The sequence below is a fragment of the Phyllobates terribilis genome, unplaced genomic scaffold (genome assembly GCF_046119375.1).
Source record: "Phyllobates terribilis strain yellow unplaced genomic scaffold, ASM4611937v1 Scaffold_20__1_contigs__length_20440879, whole genome shotgun sequence".
NCBI lineage: Eukaryota > Metazoa > Chordata > Amphibia > Anura > Dendrobatidae > Phyllobates > Phyllobates terribilis.
The window spans coordinates 6,475,534-6,482,923 of NW_027362780.1; positions in this window are offsets into that span (position 1 = coordinate 6,475,534).

Genomic DNA, 7,390 nt, shown 5'->3' on the forward strand with positions numbered 1-7,390 from the left:
TAAAACCACAGAAATACAATTTAATAAAGCATAGGATAAAACAACATAAAAACAATTTAATAAAGCATAGGACAAAACAAAATAAATACAATTTAATAAAGCATAGGATAAAACAACATAAATACAATTTAATGAAACATAGGATAAACAACATAAATACAATTTAATAAAGCATAGGACAAAACAACAAAAATACAATTTAATAAAGCATATGTTAAAACAACATAAATACAATTTAATAAAGCATAAGATAAAACAACATGAATATAATTTAGTAAAGCATAAGATAAAACAACATGAATACAATTTAATAAAGCATAGGTTTAAACAACATAAATACAATTTAAGAAAGCATAGGATAAAACTACATAAATACATTTTAATAAAGCATAGGATAAAACAACATAAATACAATTTAATAAAGCATAGGTTAAAACAACATAAATACAATTTAATAAAGCATAGGATAAAACAACATAAATACAATTGATAAAGCATTGGATAAAACTACATAAATACAATTTAATAAAGCATAGGATAAAACAAATTAAATAAAATTTAATAAAGCATAGGATAAAACAACATAAATTCAATTTAATAAAGCATAGGATAAAACAACATAAATACAATGTAATAAAGCATAGGATAAAACAACATAAATACAATTTAATAAAGCATAAGATAAAACAACATGAATACAATTTAATAAAGCATAGGTTAAAACAACATAAATATAATTTAATAAAGCATAGGATAAAACAACATAAATACAATTTAATAAAGCATAGGTTAAAACAACATAAATACAATTTAATAAAGCATAGGATAAAACAACATAAATACAATTTAATAAAGCATAGGACAAAACAACATAAATACAATTTAATAAAGCATATGTTAAAGAAACATAAATACAATTTAATAAAGCATAGGTTAAAACAACATAAATACAATTTAATAAAGCATAGGATAAAACAACATAAATACAATTTAATAAAGCATAGGATAAAACAACATAAATACAATTTAATAGAGCATAGGATAAAACAACATGAATACAATTTATAAAGCATAGGATAAAACAACATAAAGACAATTTAATAAAGCATACGATAAAACAACATAAATACAATTTAATAAAGCATAGGATAAAACAACATAAATACAATTTAATAAAGCATAGGATTAAACAACATAAATACTATTTAATAAAGCATAGGATAAAACCACATAAATACAATTTAATACAGCACAGGATAAAACAACATAAATACAATTTAATAGAGCATAGGATAAAACAACATAAATACAATTTTTAAAGCATAGGATAAAACAACATAAATAAAATTTAATAAAACATAGGTTAAAACAACATAAATACAATTTAATAAAGCATAGGACAAATCAACATAAATACAATTTAATAAAGCATAGTTTAAAACAACATAAATACAATTTAATAAAGCATAGGATAAAACAACATAAATAAAATTTAATAAAGCATAGGTTAAAATAACATAAATACAATTTAATAAAGCATAGGACAAAACAACATAAATACAATTTAATAAAGCATAGTTTAAAACAACATAAATACAATTTAATAAAGCATAGGATAAAACCACAGAAATACAATTTAATAAAGCATAGGATAAAACAACATAAATACAATTTAATAAAGCATAGGACAAAACAACATAAATACAATTTAATAAAGCATAGGATAAAACAACATAAATACAATTTAATGAAACATAGGATAAACAACATAAATACAATTTAATAAAGCATAGGATAAAACAACATAAATACAATTTAATAAAGCATAGGATAAAACAACATAAATAAAATTTAATAAAGCATAGCATAAAACAACATAAATTCAATTTAATAAAGCATAGGATAACACAACATAAATACAATTTAATAAAGCATAGGATAAAACAACATGAATACAATTTAATAAAGCATAGGATAAAACAACATAAATACAATTTAATAAAGCATAGGATAAAACAACATAAATAAAATTTAATAAAGCATAGGATAAAACAACATGAATACAATTTAATAAAGCATAGGATAAAACAGCATAAATAAAATTTAATAAAACATAGGTTAAAACAACATAAATACAATTTAATAAAGCATAGGATAAAACAACATAAATACAATTTAATAAAGCATAGGATAAAACAACATGAATACAATTTAATAAAGCATAGGATAAAACAGCATAAATAAAATTTAATAAAACATAGGTTAAAACAACATAAATACAATTTAATAAAGCATAGGACAAAACAACATAAATACAATTTAATAAAGCATAGTTTAAAACAACATAAATACAATTTAATAAAGCATAGGATAAAACCACAGAAATACAATTTAATAAAGCATAGGATAAAACAACATAAAAACAATTTAATAAAGCATAGGACAAAACAAAATAAATACAATTTAATAAAGCATAGGATAAAACAACATAAATACAATTTAATGAAACATAGGATAAACAACATAAATACAATTTAATAAAGCATAGGACAAAACAACAAAAATACAATTTAATAAAGCATATGTTAAAACAACATAAATACAATTTAATAAAGCATAAGATAAAACAACATGAATATAATTTAGTAAAGCATAAGATAAAACAACATGAATACAATTTAATAAAGCATAGGTTTAAACAACATAAAAACAATTTAAGAAAGCATAGGATAAAACTACATAAATACATTTTAATAAAGCATAGGATAAAACAACATAAATACAATTTAATAAAGCATAGGTTAAAACAACATAAATACAATTTAATAAAGCATAGGATAAAACAACATAAATACAATTGATAAAGCATTGGATAAAACTACATAAATACAATTTAATAAAGCATAGGATAAAACAAATTAAATACAATTTAATAAAGCATAGGATAAAACAACATAAATTCAATTTAATAAAGCATAGGATAAAACAACATAAATACAATGTAATAAAGCATAGGATAAAACAACATAAATACAATTTAATAAAGCATAAGATAAAACAACATGAATACAATTTAATAAAGCATAGGTTAAAACAACATAAATATAATTTAATAAAGCATAGGATAAAACAACATAAATACAATTTAATAAAGCATAGGTTAAAACAACATAAATACAATTTAATAAAGCATAGGATAAAACAACATAAATACAATTTAATAAAGCATAGGACAAAACAACATAAATACAATTTAATAAAGCATATGTTAAAGAAACATAAATACAATTTAATAAAGCATAGGTTAAAACAACATAAATACAATTTAATAAAGCATAGGATAAAACAACATAAATACAATTTAATAAAGCATAGGATAAAACAACATAAATACAATTTAATAGAGCATAGGATAAAACAACATGAATACAATTTATAAAGCATAGGATAAAACAACATAAAGACAATTTAATAAAGCATACGATAAAACAACATAAATACAATTTAATAAAGCATAGGATAAAACAACATAAATACAATTTAATAAAGCATAGGATTAAACAACATAAATACTATTTAATAAAGCATAGGATAAAACCACATAAATACAATTTAATACAGCACAGGATAAAACAACATAAATACAATTTAATAGAGCATAGGATAAAACAACATAAATACAATTTTTAAAGCATAGGATAAAACAACATAAATAAAATTTAATAAAACATAGGTTAAAACAACATAAATACAATTTAATAAAGCATAGGACAAATCAACATAAATACAATTTAATAAAGCATAGTTTAAAACAACATAAATACAATTTAATAAAGCATAGGATAAAACAACATAAATAAAATTTAATAAAGCATAGGTTAAAATAACATAAATACAATTTAATAAAGCATAGGACAAAACAACATAAATACAATTTAATAAAGCATAGTTTAAAACAACATAAATACAATTTAATAAAGCATAGGATAAAACCACAGAAATACAATTTAATAAAGCATAGGATAAAACAACATAAATACAATTTAATAAAGCATAGGACAAAACAACATAAATACAATTTAATAAAGCATAGGATAAAACAACATAAATACAATTTAATGAAACATAGGATAAACAACATAAATACAATTTAATAAAGCATAGGATAAAACAACATAAATACAATTTAATAAAGCATAGGATAAAACAACATAAATAAAATTTAATAAAGCATAGCATAAAACAACATAAATTCAATTTAATAAAGCATAGGATAACACAACATAAATACAATTTAATAAAGCATAGGATAAAACAACATGAATACAATTTAATAAAGCATAGGATAAAACAACATAAATACAATTTAATAAAGCATAGGATAAAACAACATAAATAAAATTTAATAAAGCATAGGATAAAACAACATAAATACAATTTAATAAAGCATAGGATAAAACAACATAAATACAATTTAATAAAGCATAGGATAAAACCACAGAAATACAATTTAATAAAGCATAGGATAAAACAACATAAATACAATTTAATAAAGCATAGGACAAAACAACATAAATACAATTTAATAAAGCATAGGATAAAACAACATAAATACAATTTAATGAAACATAGGATAAACAACATAAATACAATTTAATAAAGCATAGGATAAAACAACATAAATACAATTTAATAAAGCATAGGATAAAACAACATAAATAAAATTTAATAAAGCATAGCATAAAACAACATAAATTCAATTTAATAAAGCATAGGATAACACAACATAAATACAATTTAATAAAGCATAGGATAAAACAACATGAATACAATTTAATAAAGCATAGGATAAAACAACATAAATACAATTTAATAAAGCATAGGTTAAAACAACATAAATACAATTTAATAAAGCATAGGACAAAACAACATAAATACAATTTAATAAAGCATAGGTTAAAACAACATAAATAAAAGTTAATAAAGCATAGGATAAAACAACATAAATACAATTTAATAAAGCATAGGATAAAACAACATAAATACAATTTAATAAAGCATAGGATAAAACAACATAAATACAATTTAATAAAGCATAGGTTAAAACAACATAAATACAATTTAATAAAGCATAGGACAAAACAACATAAATACAATTTAATAAAGCATCGGTTAAAACAACATAAATACAAGTTAATAAAGCATAGGATAAAACAACATAAATACAATTTAATAAAGCATAGGATAAAACAACATAAATACAATTTAATAAAGCATAGCATAAAACAACATAAATTCAATTTAATAAAGCATAGGATAACACAACATAAATACAATTTAATAAAGCATAGGATAAAACAACATGAATACAATTTAATAAAGCATAGGACAAAACAACATAAATACAATTTAATAAAGCATAGTTTAAAACAACATAAATACAATTTAATAAAGCATAGGATAAAACCACAGAAATACAATTTAATAAAGCATAGGATAAAACAACATAAATACAATTTAATAAAGCATAGGATAAAACAACATAAATACAATTTAATGAAACATAGGATAAACAACATAAATACAATTTAATAAAGCATAGGACAAAACAACATAAATACAATTTAATAAAGCATATGTTAAAACAACATAAATACAATTTAATAAAGCATAAGATAAAACAACATGAATATAATTTAGTAAAGCATAAGATAAAACAACATGAATACAATTTAATAAAGCATAGGTTTAAACAACATAAATACAATTTAAGAAAGCATAGGATAAAACTACATAAATACATTTTAATAAAGCATAGGATAAAACAACATAAATACAATTTAATAAAGCATAGGTTAAAACAACATAAATACAATTTAATAAAGCATAGGATAAAACAACATAAATACAATTGATAAAGCATTGGATAAAACTACATAAATACAATTTAATAAAGCATAGGTTAAAACAACATAAATACAATTTAATAAAGCATAGGATAAAACAACATAAATTCAATTTAATAAAGCATAGGATAAAACAACATAAATACAATTTAATAAAGCACAGGATAAAACAACATAAATAAAATTTAATAAAGCATAGGATAAAACAACATAAACAAAATTTAATAAAGCATAGGATAAAACAACAAAAATACAATTTAATAAAACATAGGATAAAACAACATAAATAAAATTTAATAAAGCATAGGATAAAACAACATAAATATAATTTAATAAAGCATAGGATAAAACAACATAAATACAATTTAATAAAGCATCGGTTAAAACAACATAAATACAAGTTAATAAAGCATAGGATAAAACAACATAAATACAATTTAATAAAGCATAGGATAAAACAACATAAATACAATTTAATAAAGCATAGGATAAAACAACATAAATAAAATTTAATAAAGCATAGGATAAAACCTCATAAATACAATTTAATAAAGCATAAGATAAAACAACATAAATACAATTTAATAAAGCACAGGATAAAACAACATGAATAAAATTTAATAAAGCATAGGATAAAACAACATAAATAAAATTTAATAAAGCATAGGATAAAACAACGTAAATACAATTTAATAAAGCATAGGATAAAACAACATAAATAAAATTTAATAAAGCATAGGATAAAACAACATAAATACAATTTAATAAAGCATAAGATAAAACAACATGAATACAATTTAATAAAGCATAGGATAAAACAACATAAATACAATTTAATAAAGCATAGGTTAAAACAACATAAATGCAATTTAATAAAGCATAGGTTAAAACAACATAAATACAATTTAATAAAGCATAGGACAAAACAACATAAATACAATTTAATAAAGCATAGGATAAAACAACATAAATACAATTTAATAAAGCATAAGATAAAACAACATGAATACAATTTAATAAAGCATAGGATAAAACAACATAAATACAATTTAATAAAGCATAGGTTAAAACAACATAAATGCAATTTAATAAAGCATAGGTTAAAACAACATAAATACAATTTAATAAAGCATAGGACAAAACAACATAAATACAATTTAATAAAGCATAGGATAAAACAACATAAATACAATTTAATGAAACATAGGATAAACAACATAAATACAATTTAATAAAGCATAGGACAAAACAACATAAATACAATTTAATAAAGCATATGTTAAAACAACATAAATACAATTTAATAAAGCATAGTTTAAAACAACATAAATACAATTTAATAAAGCATAGGATAAAACAACATAAATACAATTTAATAAAGCATAGGACAAAACAACATAAATACAATTTAATAAAGCATAGGATAAAACAACATAAATACAATTTAATGAAACATAGGATAAACAACATAAATACAATTTAAT